The sequence below is a fragment of the Centruroides vittatus genome, unplaced genomic scaffold, assembly GCF_030686945.1.
Source record: "Centruroides vittatus isolate TY-2023 unplaced genomic scaffold, ASM3068694v2 scaffold_1167, whole genome shotgun sequence".
Taxonomy (NCBI): domain Eukaryota; kingdom Metazoa; phylum Arthropoda; class Arachnida; order Scorpiones; family Buthidae; genus Centruroides; species Centruroides vittatus.
In genome coordinates this window covers 1,251,018-1,263,970 of record NW_027122671.1, presented here as the reverse complement: position 1 = coordinate 1,263,970, position 12,953 = coordinate 1,251,018, and the positions used below count along the sequence as shown (strand labels likewise).

The window sequence follows — 12,953 nt, the reverse complement described above, 5'->3', positions numbered from 1 at the left end:
CATTGAACTCTTTTGGAAGGTGTCTCGTCGTGTTTGTTGAAGTATTTCTTGTACTTAATTGCCACACTGTGTTATCGTAACCACCATAAAACCTGATCCTTTCATCAAAGTCTCTTGCACTTTCCAGTCATTGCCAAACGCGACTTGAAACACCACAACTCAAGTCTGCCCACCTCGAGGTCTGGGCAAAGAATGTCCTTTCTCTTCTTTCACCGGCCTCAGGCCTCGTTCATTCTTTGTTCTCAGTGGTTTTCAGAATTGTTAATCCCACCCCAAGGGAAAAGGGTTATAAAGGAAAGTTCTAGAAGGAAAGGGAAACAGAGAACAAAGAAAATTAAAACTAACTTAAATCAATATTCACAATAAATATGGCATACAGCGGCTATACGGTTAACTTAAACTTGGGCAGAGTCCATTTTCGAATTGCACCCCTTTACAATCAAATTGCCCCACGTTGGGAAACACTGCTCTAGATGCTTGTTGAAGCTGCTAATCTAGAGGCCCATCTGGGACTGACATCAAATCCAGAAGCATTAACATTGTTAACAAGAGGTCAAAGATTGAGTAATGACATCAGAAAATGGACAATTTTTTTAAACTTAATTTGCATAATATTGTGGAAACTAATTCTATAGGAAAAGAACTATATTGGGGGAGCTTAATTTAAATATTTTCATGGGGGTCAGTTTTATTAGAAACTATTTTAGGGGTCAAAGATAAAAATTCTAAAATATACTGAAAACCCATGTTTATTTAAGCTAATTTATATCAAAAATTACATACCCAGAACCTTTTAAGGTGTGATCATGTATAAATATCGACAAACGAAAGTTTTTGAACCCCTTCTGGGCTCTGCTTCAGGTTCCAATCAGTTTCTATATGGATGTTCGATATCTGTTAAATATCAGTTCGTTACACATGTGCATAACAAACTGATATTTAACGGATATCGAACATCCATATAGAAACTGATTGGAACCTAAAGCAGAGCCCAGAAGAGCTTCAAAAACTTTCGTTTGTCAATATTTATACGTGATCACACCTTAAAACAAACCTGGCCCACCCAAATTGTTTCGCAGGCCACTTTGATCATGCATAATATTACAGTGGGACACAGTTTAGGCAAACATGCTTTTAAAAAAGTAAAACAAATACAAAATGAATAAGATTTTATTGTTTTACCAAGAGTTTGTACTCATACTTGTGCATTATAACAATGACACATGCAAATTTTCATTTATTTAATTGTTTTGGTATACAGATAACGGGAAACAAAAGTTTTAATAGATATATAATATCGCTTTGCAGGCCACACAATTTAATGTGACGGGCCGCGGGTTGGCCAGGCCTACCTTAAAAGGTTCTGGGTACGTAATTTTTGAAGTAATTCTGGTGTGATGAGTAGTGAGTTAGCTAATTTACATAATTTCACATTAATATTTCAATTATTATTAATTTTTAATGTTTTGTTTACAATATACATTAAGAAATTAACATATATTGGATTTCAACACAACTATCTTGCTCAGTAAAAAATGAATTCAATAATACATATTTCTCTAAAAAAATGAAACCTAAAAATACTAATTCTTCTGAGACTGCATATTACTCAATAGATAAACACTTACTCGAAAACCTTTTAAACATGCAGCCAAATTTATTAACTTCTAACGTTTTTGAGAAAGGTCTTTTAACAAGACCGAAAACGTTAGAAGTTAACAAATTTGGCTGCATGTTTAAAAGGTTTGAGTAAGTGTTTACCTAAAAAACACTATTATAAAAATTTGAAAAACATATTTAATTGAGAAGGAACAGATATATCTATGTAAATTTAAATAAAGAAAGAGCATTCAATTATATAGAATGTAGTCTGTGGACTCCAAGATAAATTTATAATAGATATTTTCAATATTAAAATAAAATTCTTACACAAGTTTATTGAACATCAAAGTAACTTTATTCTTAGATTTATTTTACAAAATACATATTTTTTACTACAAAATGAAAGTACTTCTTTTAACAATTTTGATTTTTAATATGTAGTAGATATATATGTATATGTTTTTAAATATATTTACATTATATTCATAGAATTATTTAACAAAATAAATCTAAAATAATACTAAAATTTATAATGATTCCAATACTGATGCATATTCCACTAAAAAGTCTCAATTCCAATATGATTCTTGATTCTGATTCTTTTCAAAATACATTCAGATACAGTAGAGAGTCGGAAATCGGAATCAATTGGGGACTGGGGTTGTTCAAATTAGTGATTTGTTCCGATTACCGATTATGTACGAAAAAATATATTAACCTGTCCGATGTTCAAATTTTTCTCCGTTGCGTGTTGCTTCGTGTTGAATTTTCGTCGATTTTAAGCCTAACGAAAATTTTTATAATAATAATCGAGGCTATCGTATCGTTAAAAATTATTTCTTCATTTTGTACAAACAAAATAAATATATTGAAGAATATAAAAACATGAAAATTATACTTTAGAAGTAAATCTAGTATCAAAAACGTTCGATTCAGCACGACACAGTCCGACTGAAAATCGTTCCAATTACCAGGGTTCCGATTAACGACTCTCTACTGTATATAGTTTCAGAAATGGCAATGCAATAGCCATTAGTTATTTGCAGAGTTGTCAGGTCACTTTCATTCAAACATGTCAAACGGCTTGTATGTATGTGCAAATAATGCAAATTTATTCTGTTGCCATTTTAACCCTGAAATGCTTTAAGTTGAAATATGTTAAAAATCAATGACACTTAACAGTATACTGAACAGATTTATTGTAAAAACTTAATTTTATTTAAAATTCAACAGTAATTACATCACCACTGTCTTGCTTGGTATAATCAACTAGTGGATTAATTTAAGAGATTTTGATGTAGATGCAACAACAAAATATACACAGAGTCATTAAATAAGATAAACACATAATAAAAACATTCAATAATAAAATTTTGACAGCCATTTGGCCAGAACTGTATTCTACTTTCAATTATTGTTGACAGTATATAACAGAGAATTTAATTTATGCCAAATATAATCCCAAATAGGATTTGGCATTCCAAAATGTTTTCCATGTGGAAAAAAATAATTTTATAAATTTCTTTGGAAAATTGTCAGCAAAGTGTCATTTCAATTAAGAGCATCTATTTAAAACTCATTAACATATATTATATCCGTTTAAAATTTTGTTCTCATTCTACATTTTGCCTGAAGATGGCATCTGTAAAATATTGAAACTACTTGTGTACATTTGGATTTCTTCTGTTTAGACTAGCATCATGACTATGCCATAAAACTTGTCATCTCAGTCCATATATTTTGCAGTATTTTTCATGTATTACAACTTTGTAATTGACAATATTGCCTATTTTCATTAGAGAATGAGATTACAACAATCCTCTAAGATAGAAGGGCTGGAGGAGGTGGAATTTACATATTGTTTAGTGTATGACTGACATAATACACATTGACAAAAAGATCTAGTGATTACCCTGTTACTTTTTGAAAATAATTTGCCAGGAAAAGACTTGCTACCATCCTGTGTAAAGGAAATGATAAAAACATCATATTATATGTAATATTAATGTTTAACAAAAATTCTATCTTATAAATTTAATTATCTATTTGATTACACAAAAAGTAACAAACACCCACCCTGTATAAGAAGAAAAAAGTAGAAAACAATACAAGGAAGAAAATGGATTATTTTCAAATATCATTATAAAAGCTTGCATATATAACAGTATTATATCTGCAAATCCATCTTAGTATTAACTATGTACTAATAGTGACTATTTCAATTTGTAATTAAATTTTAAGTAAAAAAAATACTGCCTATTCAGTAGTGACTACTTTCTAGTTAGTTAAATTTGTATCATGAAATTTTGTAGTGGCACCTTTGAAAAAGGTTATATTCTTTGTTAACACACAAAATTGATGTTATTATCAAGTATTGTCAATGAATAACAATAACTTATTTGATCCTATAGAGTTTAGAACTATAAGGTTGTAGAGATATGTTTTTTTTAAGTTTTATGGACTATCATGTTATTACGAGTTGAAATCTGGAACTCTACTCTCTACCTTTTAGTGCACTCTGAAACATCAAGTGGGATCCTGAAACAGGCTGTCAAATATGATAGGTGAATACTTCAATGAATGACACGTAAGGAGTGCATCACTGCAAAACCAATGCAATGGTTGGATGTGCAGTTAGCAATGATATCTATGCAAATAATTAATAGGAAATATCAAATGCCATTAAATAAAACAGTGCTACCCATTATCATGTCACTTCCAAATCAAATAAACTGGCTCCATGTGCCTGACATTGCTAGGATTTTTGAGGGGTGGGGATAGCTGAGGTTTGGTTGGGAGAGGATGATAAAAAACAATGGTCTTTGTAAAAAAAAAGGGCTGGCGGAAATTACAGTTTAATAAAGTAAAAATTACATTACATAAGATACTAAATATATCTTCATTGCTCGCCATGTCCAATCACCAGGAACAACTAGATCTTTTTTTTTACTAAGAAATGTTATATTTTTAATTGTGTTGGGATTATCACCTGTAAACATTTTAGACTGTTTTACATATTTGTGCAGAGTAGTAGCCTACAAAGAAAGGTCATCTCTGCAGTGAAGAATAGTTGTTCCTGGTGATTGGACATGGCGAATAATGAAGATATATTTAGTATTTGTAATGTAATTTTTACTTTATTAAAAAAAAAAACAATGGTCTTATTAATTAAAATGTACATTACTGATTTGATTATTTAAAATAATGAAACTGCCAATTACAAAATAAAAAATTGCTTGGGCTAAAGTTAACAGGAAGTGAGACCCAACAGTATTTTTTCTAGGGTTTTGAAGAATATTCATGCTAAATTTGGTGAGGATAGGTTGAATGATATAAAATCTTTTTCCTATCTGGATCAAGAAGGCCACTTAAAGCATCCTTTAACTGAAAATTGGCTCTGATAAATAAATACCAACTTTATCAAGTGTCTATCTTTGGCTTTTGTTCATTGTCATGGTGAATGCCAGGACAATGGAAAATTACTGTTGTCAAAAAATACACTTACGTAAAACCAGATAACCAGAGTGATTAGTATTCGGGTCGCAAACGTTTTCGTAGCCTCTTCTAGGCTCTTCTTCAGGCTTAGTAGTAATAAATTTGAATATATTCCTTTTTGAAAGAAACGAGTTTCGAATTCCGTCACGTGAAAACGTTCCAACATATTTTTTAAACGAAACGATCGCCGTTCTGTGTAGCGCGCATGCGCTTCGAAGCGGCGAAGATGTTAATGTTTACAAATTATCTTCCAGCAGGAACTGCCACGCTGCTGAAAGGGCCAACTCATCTTTAAAATTGATGCATGTGGTGTTACATCCTGCTCTGTATATTTCCATAGCTTCCAATAATTTGAGATGTTCCGGGTGGTTAGTGGTGAGGATAATGCGAGCTGCGGTAAAGTCCGCCGTGACTTCTTGATCGGTGGCATATGTTGAGAGAGCTGTTGTGAGCCTTTTGTGTGCTATGTCCGCCTTATGTTCTTTAATCCTTATCCCCATTGTACGTTTTTTCCGGTTATCTGGTTTTACGTAAGTGTATTTTTTGATTGAATCACCGGTGTGTAAGGAAGATTGAATTACTGTTGTTTAATTGTAAAAGGAGAAGTGCTATCACTTGGATTTTATGATATCTGAGGAAACATATAAATGGTTATGCAGTGTTCACCCATCATGATCTTGACATTAATTATGTTGTTAAACATACAATCTTGTTCCATTAACAAACTCTCTTTTTAGTGTCAACATTCCTGATAAGCATAACTACAGATCTGATCTTTAATGTTAACTTATGTGGTGGAAGTCCACTCATAGCAATCATGTGCAGAAATTCTACTGGGTATCTCGAGAATATGTTGTTAGGTATTCTTGAGTAATTCAGTTTTTTCCATACAGAATGTTTTCAAAACCTCATGAGAATGGGTAGAACACAACTTTACTTTCCATAAAGGCAACAATCATTAAAATGAAAGCTCAGACTTTTTCCCATTTAAAATGAAAAACCAAACAATTTGGGCATTCCTATGACCAGTGGTCCAAGATCAAAATAAGTTGGTTGAATGTTCGGGCTGATGACTATTTCGAGAAGATGGCATTTTGTGGCTAAAGGAATGACTAATGGCTCAATTTCACCTCAAAATCCAATGCAAAGTCTAAATCAACAGCTTGCTGTAATGTGTCTGAGCAGTTCCAATTTCAACCTCTTGAGCCACTGCTACATCATGAATTTTGTTTCTTGAGAAGAATCAACACCTTCTTCAACTATTGTTATCATAACACATATTCTTCATGTAGCTTTGTACTTCCAATTTTTGGCCTAATACCAGCAAGATTTCAGTATATCTCCAAAACTGTGTTTGTAAATATACGTAATAAATTTGAACGTTTAAGAAACATTCAATTTTTGTTATCCATTTTGTTCTATATCATTTGTACCTGATGATGTCTATTTCATATAGGGTCAATGTAGGTAAATATGAGACAGTCTGAAAAATTGAAAAATATGAGAGTTGTGAAATTTGACTGAATCTATGTCTGATCTGTCCTGTACTAATACAATATTAAGTTTATTTAGTGCTTTTTAACATATAACTTTTCTCAATGAAAACGACTATGGCTTCATTAAGTCTTTTTAATTTTTAAGAAACACTACAAAAATAGGTGCAAAAACTTTTCTGTCAGTTCAACAAACTTTTACTCTGTATATGTCTGCAAAAGACAGATATTTAATTAGAAATTTGTATGTAGTATACAAATGCAGCTTTCAGCTGCTAGTTGTTTTTTATTGCATATATCATCTTTTGTCTGAGTTTTGTGCATTTCAAAATGAGATAGAAAATGAGACACACTGTAGGCAAAAAAATGAGACACCAGATTTTATTTACCAGTCATTAATTTTCATGAAACTTTTTAATTTAAGTTTAGCCTGTTAATATTTTTGAAATGTAATAGGTATACACCTAATTTAACCTTAACATAATACATAGAAAACAGTAGGGTATAATTTCATTTTCTTCATTATTTTTATTCCATGCAAATTAAATAAATAATCAATTGTTCCTAAAACGTTTTATTTTGGTGTAGGCCTATTTTATTTAGACTGGGCTAGTTATGTAAATTTTCTTTAGTGGTAGGCTTATTATGTTAATGTCTTTTTTAATAGGCCATTGAATAAAGCTTTATGTGTTTACTATTAATAATTCATTATAGGAGAGGAGAAAGGGAAGTAATTTGTCTTCTGCTGAAGGAGGACACAGTGCATGAAAAATATTTGTGAAAAAAAAGTGTATCTACTAATTTGTGTTATACTGTATTTTTCCTTCTCTCCTTTCCTATAGCCTATTGAATTATTAACCCAGTTTAGTTCTTTTTAAACTTTAAATATTTAATTTAGGCCTATTCCATATGTATTTACTATTAGTACTATAAAATAGTTGGTATCGTAATATACTTTGTTCAAAAACGTTAATAAAATCACTTAGGCCTAGGCTCATGTCTTTAAAATTTTGTTTTATTTTACACTTTTATATTGTACACAACTACAGAGTAATTTTCAATGATGAATATTTAATCTTATCTACTTACTTCAATTAAAAAACTTCATGTGAAAATATCAAGAAAATAAGCTGTACAAAAAATTATTTTTAAAATTATATATCTTGGGAACTAAATATAATGGGGCAATGTTTTATACAAAAATGTCTTGCATTTAACCTGTAGTACCTGATTATTAACCTCTCTGTTGTCATAGGCAAGTCCTTATGGTGATATAACAGGTGTCTCATTTTTCACCTCCCAGTGTCTCATATTTTAGCTTTTGAAGGTAAAACATTAGACAGGAAAAAAATTTTTTGCTCAACATTTCTCATACATACAGAAAAAATGAATACTCCATTAAATTTTAACACCATCTGTAGACCTTGTCATGTATTTCTGTTTGTAAAATAATGATCCTAACAAATGTTGTTACAAAAGTTTTGAAAAGTGTGTCACATTTACTCACATTGACCCTAGATGAAAACATTAGTAAATTTTTCTTTTCATAGTGCTGGTGTTGGTTTTGTGCATGGTGTACCCATAAGACTTTTTCTTCACTTTCTTGGCTGTGGAAGTTCATCTCCTTAAGCTAGAATAAGTTCCATTTCAGTTGACTGTCTATATGTTGAGGTTGTGGGTTATAGATGTCTAGCTTAAATAATTAAACAAGAAAAAAAAAGAAAAAAGAAAAAGCATGCAGAAGATTAACATGTTTATAATGGCATTGTATTAAACAGTTAATGGTAAATCAATGAAAAAATAAAAGTGATTCTTAAGTTTATTTTATTTAAATTTATTAATGTTAAAAAAAAAATGCAAAAAGTCAAAAATTAGCAAAAGAAACAGGAAGATTAAAAAAATTAAATATCTAGATGGTGCACTAACATGTGACATGTTAGTGTTAAGTGGTAAAAAGTACAGGGGTGGATCAAATATAAATGGTAATTTTGCTATTCTGCTTAACACACAGTTCCTAGCTAGATGATGCAAAGGGCAGTTGATGTTTGGTTTGTGAGGAGTGGGGGAACTGGCTTGGTTAACGAGCATGCTCGGTTCTGTCGTCAGTACAGCCATGACTGAGCAAAAGGTACATTCATCTGTTGCACAACGCATCATCATAAAGTTTTTAACTAATGAGGACGTTAAACCCTTGGAAATTTTTAGTTGTTGAAGGCACAGTTTGGGGACAGTACACTGTCTCAGAATTGTGTGTATACATGGGCCAGAGAATTTAACGGTGGGTGAGAACATGTCGAAAACAAAGGTCATGATCAACGCCCAAGGACAAGCCTTACAGATGACATCTGTGCCATTCAACAGCTTACTGAACTTGACTGCTGGTTAACTGTTGAAGAAATCTCATCAGAAGTGGGTATCAGCTATGGGAGTGTTCAATCCGTTATCACTGATCATCTTAGCTTCACAAAAATTAGTGCCCGATGGATTCCAAGGTTGTTGGCCTCACACCGCATTCTTGACAAGGAATAAACTAAAAGAAATGGGCTGGGAAACCCTCGAACACCCTCCTTATAGTCCAGACTTGTCCCTCTGTGACAATTTTTTGTTCACACCCTTCAAGGAATCACTTGGAGGAAAATGATTCGCAAGCAATGAAGAAGTCGAGGAGCACATACGCAATTGGCTCATAACTTGCCCTCAATCTTTTTATGAGAGAGGGATATTGAAGCTTCCAAATCATTGGCAAAAGTGTGTGGAGCTTGCAGGAGGATATGTAGAGAAGAACTAAAGTTTTCACTTGTGTATATTATTAATCAATAAATGTCTAATAAAAATTACCGTTTATATTTGATCCACCCTCATACAACATTACAACTTAACGTTGTACTTTACCACCTCGCCACACCTTGAAAAATGTAAAATGGTTCCATTCTATCTTCCTCAAATCTCTCTTCAGCAGCATCATCTACAGGATAAGAGCTTTAATTTGATACCCAAACCATATTTTTAGATTAGCCATTTACTAATACTAAGTCAGACAAAATGAAATCCTCCTTCATTTAATTGAAATATGAGAATTCAATAAGTATGAAACTTGTAATCACTTTATGAGTCAAAAAATGATGATAAAAATTTTCATTAAAACTACAAGTACAGAACTTGTAACTAGACAAACTGATTTGTTTTTGAAACAAATTCTTGTACATTTATAATAAAATGTTGTAACACAACTAATTTTTCTTGTATACAAGTATTACTTGTAACTTGATACAACAATTTTTATGAAGTAGATTTTTCTTATACTTGTAGCTTGTTACTGATTATAAGTAACTATGCAACTAAAATCGCATTTGACTAGTAGTTTGTGACTTGTTACAAAACTGTTTATTCAATATATTTTGCTTGTAATTTATAACTACCTAACTGCTTTCAAAAGTGGTATGAATGCTGGCAGAAGAATGTAGCTACAGGAAGAGCTTATTTTGATAGTAGTATGGTATAATAGTTTCTGTGTTGTAAAATAAAACCTATGCCAAAAGTTTAGTTTATTTTTCACTCTACTACATCTAACTTCAGGACATCATGTGCATAGCTTTCTCTGCCTAGTGATAATTCATTTACTAGAGTGTTCAGTAAATTTAAATGAGTTTTTACTATTTTTATGTAGTATAAATCAGTTATTGTATTTAATAAGTGAAAAAATTTTTTTTGTAATTTTTCACAAATAAGATATATATATATATATATATATCTTATTTGTGAAAAATAAGTTGTTATTAAATTAAATTATAATTATTGAAAATAAACATATTACACATACACAATTTCATTGATTTTGCTACCATATTGTTTAATTTATAAAAAAAAAAATCAAATTGAATTTTTGGATTACCAGTGACCCACATATCTATTGATATGACTTTTATGCTTATAACATTAAAAATTAAATTTAAATTTTTATCCAATGAATTTTCTATATTAGAAATGATATAGATTATCTATTAATCAAATTTTAGATAATTTTGTTGCATTTTGGTTAAAAAAGCTGCAACTACATGCACACCATTTCATTATTCAATATTCAAAAATCTACAGTTACCATATGATAGGAGAAATGCACTATGTTATTACATTAATAATTTTGCTCTCTCTTTAGTTTTTAAATCAACATAATAAACATATTCTTTTTCTTCATTGTAAACATATTTTAAATAAAAGTACCGAATTATCCAAATGCAATAGAATTGCATTTGGATAATTTGGATAATAATATGTTGGATAATTCAGTACTTTCAAATGCAATTCTATTGCATTTGGAAGATTTTTTCTTCCGTAAATTGTTCTCCGATTTTTTAAACAGAACTAATTTGTCTTAGGTTTATTTATCTCAATATTTTTGATAGAGAAAGAAAGAGAGAGAGAGAGAGAGAGAGAGAGAGAGAGAGAGACAGTTAAAAATAATTAACAATTAATCTAAAAATAGCTGATATATCTGATAAATTCTATCATTTTCTGCATCCATGTAATGATTCATTTGTTACTATTATTTGCTTGTTTTAGTATGTTAAGTATTAATGGATATGTCATTTAATGTCTCTATAGCAATTGTAGAAAAATATTCCATTCACTGTTTTATAAATCTAGAATATAATATAAGAATTATGTTTGCTAAATATTTTTAAAACTGTATAAGAATTAACAACTTATTATTTCAATTAAAAATGATTTATTTATTTAAATTTTTATAAAAAGTTGATTTTAATAACTAAAATGAATTTTTTAAGTGAATTATAATTATAATGCATTAAATTGATATAAAAACAATTTAAATAATTTTTTCATCCATGCTGTTTGACATTTCTTGAAATTTTTACTTTCCTGGCTGTTATATGTAACAGAGGAAAAGTATAATAAGTGGTCAAAAATTGACCCCCCTAAGATTTTACATTTTTGGACTCAGGACCTTGAAATGTCAAAAAATGGAATTTCTTGACATTTCTGTGTATGTGTGGAGGGCACAATTTTGTTTACCCTGTTTTGAAGCTTAATAATTCCTGTGCTTTTTGTTGAAAATTTCTGAAATTTTGCAGGGAGGTTTGTTTATTAGGGAGATTGATGCTATTAAATTTTGGTGATTAAAGATCGAGGGGGTGGGGAGATAAAGGGATCATGTATATCTCCAGTAGGTTGAACATAATGACAATTTTACTTGTTATTAGCATTTACAATTTATAAAACCCATCCCTACCCTCAAAATTAAGCTTTTTGTCATTTTATAATAGTTAAAAATATAAAAAGTTTTTAATAATAAAATATAACAGATGGTGTCACCAAATTTTGGTGGGAAAGTTAAGCAACTCGTTGCTGGATTTTTTTTACAGACAAGTCATTTGATGATACTAATGTATCATCACATAACTTGTTTTTAAACTTAAGAAAACATGCTTGAAGACAACTTTGATTCAAGAAACCAATAATTTTAGATTTTTAGAACTTTAGGAATAGTTTTAATGCTAATTTCTCAATGTAAAATATACACTTGTTCAATGAATCAAAAACATACTATAAAGTAAAGTCAAAAAGTACGCTAAATAGACATTAGAAAATAAAACTGTTTCGAACTTAAGATTTTTTATTTTTCATTTTTTCAACATAATCTTGTATTTCATATCACTTAGACCAGCATTTCTCAACCTGGGGATTGCGATGATATTAAAGGGGGGTTGCAAAACAATAATGAAATCATTTTATGAGAAAAAAATCATTTATTATAAACTTATAAACATTTTACTTACAATAAGTACACATGTAAAGAAAAGAAATTAATGTGATGGTTGCACTTGTTTTCATTTAAATTTTCTCCATACGTAGATCTATTTTCTTAATGTATAAAGTTAGTACAATGTGATTATATAGTATTTAAAAAAATTTACATTTATAATTACAGTCAAAATTCAATTAGTAATAGTAAGGCTTACTGTTATTATTCCTTTGGGTGGGGGATTGCGAAATATTAGTTTTATTTATATTTACTATTTGAGAAGTCATGGAGCTAAGAAGGTTGAGAATCGCTGACTTACACCAACAGCAGGGCTGGCACTACCATATGGACAAACTGGACATTTGTCCAGGGTAGTAAATAACAAGGGCAGCAAATTTTCATAAATTTATACAAAATATTCAGGCATATTATTTTCTTTTAAATTTTTAAAATTTTTATTTATAATACACAGAGCATGTTGAACCTTGTATGATGAAGCAAGATATGGCTATATCAAACATCATGAAGCCCAATATATGTATATATAGATACATAGCCAAATGATCTACATAATGAAATGGCACCTAACGTCTACCTCTAGT

General features: G+C 30.2%; 1 protein-coding gene across 1 annotated transcript in view; it reads right to left on the bottom strand.

Annotated features, from left to right (window-relative positions):
• LOC136986701 (zinc finger protein 532-like) overlaps positions 1–12,953 on the bottom strand; it is a 29,429-nt gene that overhangs the window by 12,628 nt on the left and 3,848 nt on the right. The window lies entirely within an intron of this gene.